This window comes from Gossypium arboreum, chromosome 6 (genome assembly GCF_025698485.1).
Source record: "Gossypium arboreum isolate Shixiya-1 chromosome 6, ASM2569848v2, whole genome shotgun sequence".
NCBI lineage: Eukaryota > Viridiplantae > Streptophyta > Magnoliopsida > Malvales > Malvaceae > Gossypium > Gossypium arboreum.
Genome location: NC_069075.1, coordinates 34,500,313 through 34,504,956, shown reverse-complemented (window position 1 = coordinate 34,504,956; position 4,644 = coordinate 34,500,313).

The following is a 4,644-nucleotide window of genomic DNA, read 5'->3' as shown; positions in this document are numbered from 1 at the left end:
AGTGTAGCTCCCCGTTCACTCATTGAACAAACAATGAAACCTAATGTGAGCTATTGCATAGAAATAATTTGAAATTATCAAATTAACTCCCAACAATATTAACAAATCTAAATAAAAAAGGCTTCCCATCTCTGTTTATTTTCACAAAGTCAACTTCAGATGGAAACAAAAAAAAATGAAAAAGGGGAATTGGTGAGAGAAAATCGCATCTTTCGATTGCTTCTCTCCCCTTAACTATCAAAGCATTACGAAAATGTCTCCCCTAAGAGATCAATTTGTTTGTTTCAAAAATCAATTTCCTCAAATTTTCCCTTTGTGTTTTTCGCTTACCATTAATCGACCTATGATATCAGAAATAGGATTCAATTTCTCCTTCAATATCAACACTTCAAAAGTTGATAATTCTTCAAATTTTTGTAATAATTTTTTTAGCACCATTCCAAAAGGTATTTGTAAATGACAATTTTTGACACAAATTAATTTGAGCCAAAATGAATTTTCTGGTGAATTGTCATTTTGTATCACTGTTCACGTTTAGGGTTAGAAGATAATGAGTTAATAGGGAAGCTACTAGGTTCAATGGGTTCATGGATTGAGTTGGCTGAGTTGAACCTTGCTAGAAACCAATTCACCGGTGAAATCCCATTCACCCTCTGTAACCTACTGACATAACTTTACATCGATTTGTTCGTTAAAATGCCATAACGAGTTCAATACCGTTGGGTTTCAATAAGGAGTTCTTCATTTCAGTTCAATTGAGTAATTTGGATCATTGTAGCCCAAATTTGAACCCGCTTCCTCCATGCTTGAGAATTAAACCCAATACCTTCTACACCGAACAAAGAAGCAACAACAATAGCAAAAGGTGAAGGAGAGGAATTAAAGCAAACATGTTTAGCAGAGAAAAGAAGATAAAAGGAAATTGGGAAGAAGAAAGGTCACTAGAAAAAAGATAGAAAAAAAATGAAAATTGGGAAGAAGAAAGGTCACTAGGAAAAAAAAAAGGAAAAAAGGAAATTAGGAAGAATAGTTTTATTGATTTTTTATTTTTTTCAGATTGTGCCATTTATGCCACGTGTCACAATCTTATTTTGCCACTTATCCTAAACTTAATGGCATTAGACTTGGGTATCGATTCAATTGACGGAAAAAAATTCAGGTACCAATCCGGGGCAAAAAAAACGTAAGTATCAATCAGGGAGAAATGGACAAATTCGAGTACTAATTTTATATTTTACCCTTATCCTTATAATATAATTTTTTATAACTTAAACTTGAATAAAAATAATTTTGAAAGTTAAATCATGTATGAGTGTTTGGAAAGCCATAGTATAATTGGATTTTAGTGTAATCATCGGCGTAATTATTCTAATTATCACCCCTAAGAATTGGAAAGTGTAACTAAATACTCCAATTACACCAAATTCAATAGGATCTACCAATTACAATGGTTACCCATAAATGCTACCTCTGTGTAATTACAAAAAATTTCCCCAAATCTATTTACTAAATGACTTTTAAACACTAAATAAATCTTTAACTATTTTGAAAAAAAGGTAATTAATGTTATTCTATTAACATAAACTTTAAGTTTTAATAATTTATTTTACCAAAGTAATCATTGTATGAAATTACTCCATAGAAATTTTAATATAGAAATACCATTTTACATTATCAACTTAAAAGCATATGCAAAATTTGGAAATGATTTGAGAAGTCCAAGTATCTATAGTGTGATTTGTTTCCAAGTATCTATAGTGTGATTTGTTTTGTTAAGTGGAAGTAGTCTCCAGCATTCCAATAGGTCTATGAAGGCTATATAAAACATAAATTAAAGGCTAGATGCTCAATTTAGGTCTATGAAGCCTTACTTAAATAAAAATTAAGCCTTCCAACAAAGACTAAACCATTTCAAAGATTGTCAAATAATTAAGGACTGTTTTAAGCATCTATACTTCAAGAACCAACTTTATTTGTGGGTGTATGAATTTAAGGTAATGTGGCTTTCTCAAAGCTGACATATATATATATTTTAAAAATATAATAATGTCATGGTAAAACTTACGTAAGAACAACAAAAAAGGGAAATGCAAAAACTATTTTTTTCCTTTTTTAACCTTTAGAAAACCTAAAATTCTAAAATTTTCTTAAAAACCCTAATATCCAAAAATCTAAAAAATTTCCCATTCTTTCATATCCAAAGAAGAAATACTTGTAACCCTAGATTTGTTTAACAAATATTTAAGTTTGGTTCTTCATCTATAAAAATAAAATCACATTTTGACTGTAGTTCTTATTGAAAATATAATATGTGGATTCAAAATTTGTTTTATCGGAATAAATATTGCAATTCCAACCCCTTCATTCCCTATTCATTCTTGATGTTTTCAATGCAACTAAAAGTTCCGGAGAAAAACTAGGAGATCAGTAATTGATAGTTTAAGCTTAAGCATCATTAGCTTGTAATATATTTGTTGAGGATGATGTGAAGGTTTGGGATATGAATTCCTTGATAATTTGTTTAGGTTTAATCTCATTATCAAGATCATAAAATCTAACATCCGACTACATTTAAACAGACATGTTAAGTTATGGAAGAAAATATAAAAGAGAGAGACTTTGAATAAAAAGAAAACAAAAAAAGAAAAAAGTTTTTAACAAAATAGTCATAGTTTCATTAAGATTTTGGTGTATAATAAACAAAAGGCTATTACTATTACAGTAGTTAATCATATTCCACAAATTCGACAAGTATTACATGAATAAGATTATATCACCTATCCAAATACAAACTAATAGATTAGGTGCATCATGCTTGACTGCTTATAACTGCTCTATCAAACTAAAAAAAATCAAAAAAATTGACATACTACTTTTAAAATATCTAAGAAAAATCTCAAGTGTCTAATACTCCTCCTTGAGATTTTTCTTGGAAACTCTAAGCTTTGTCCTTAGAAGCTCAAATCTATTTCTTGAGACAATCTTAGTTAGAACATCTGCAACTTGATCTTTAGATTTGCCATAACAAAATATAAACTAATAGATTAGGTGCATCATGCTTCTTATTGTAACTACTCTGTCAAGCTAAAATAAACATAAAACAAATTTCATACTACTCTTGGAATATCTAAGAAGAATCTCAAACTTCTAATACTCCTCCTTAAGATTTTTCCTGGAGACACCAAGCTTTGTCCTTAAAAACTCAAATAGAGGCCTTGAGACAACCTTAGTTAGAACATCTGCAACTTGATCTTCTGATTTACAATATATCACACTAATTTTACCCAGCCTTTCAACTTCTTTGATTGCATGAAATTTCACGTTAATATGCTTAGTTCTTCCATGCTAGATTGGATTTTTGGTGATAGTTATAATATATTTATTATCCACCCAAATTGCAGTAGCTTCATCAATATTTTGTTACAAGTCAGCCAAGATCTTTTTAAGCCAAATGGCCTGATTAGCTGCTACTACAGTAAAGACATACTTAGCTTCAACTGAACATCGAGCCACCACATCTTGCTTCTTTGAATTCCATGTAAAGGCACCACTTTTATCACACCATCGTTTGGCGAGCTTGTATTTTTGGAAGGTTGTACTAGCAAAACCTCCTAAGTTACGAGATTTAGACTGGTTGGTGTTGGCGAATTTCATGAAAGAGTAGTTCACTGAGCTTTACCAAACTTGTAGACTTTCAATCCACAGTCGGCAAGTTCTTTATTTGGTGATAACCTTATTTGACATATCCTCCCGCTAATAAGTCCACCACCCATGTTTGTGTTAATGTAAACATTTTAGTTTTGTTAGAAATTATGGTGAGTGGGATGCATATAGGTCATGTGACATCCTAGTGGGGTTATCGTGTTAATAACTGGGACACCTAGATAACCTTGTAGGATGTGATTAATTAGTGAAAACATGTATGCATGAATACTGATTAGAGAATCTGATTAGAGTGAGATTTTGATTAGAGTTAGCTATAAGTAGGACAACCAAGTAGTGGAGAGAAGATTTCTATTTTCATCTTCTCTACTCACCTTCTTTATCATCGAAGAAAACTTAGAAATGTTCTTCATTGTTAATAGTGGAACTGATTAAGCATATAGAAGCTACTTTCCTTAAGTTTTCTGTTGGTAAACCTTTAAATCCTTCTTTAAGTTTTACCAGATAGGAATTGATAGTCATAAGAGCTATTCATTAAGGCTTTCATCTGAATATAAGACAAGAAGAAAACTTCATTCTGGAATTGTTCGCATGTCTACAAATTCGTGCTATTATGTTGAATTTCAGTTATTTTTGCATTTAAAAAAGTTACTTGATTGTTTTTAGCCAAAGATACGAGAAAAGGTCCCAGTGAAAAGGGAAAAGAACTCGTCAAGTAGATAAAATCCCGTGTAAAGGTTTCTAGTGAGTTACTTTGTACTTTGTGTTTGTTAACTGTATCATTGTGTTTAAACCATCCTACTGTCTATTTAGGTGAGTTTTCCTAATCTTTGGTCTTGGAATGTTTGTCAAAGGAATGTGGAAATGAGACTGTAATATCTTAATTTTGGGCCTAGTCAGAATAGTGGTTTCGAGACCACAAATCCAAGATAGAAATAATTATTCTATAATTATTTTGAGGTCTATGATATGATTTCATGA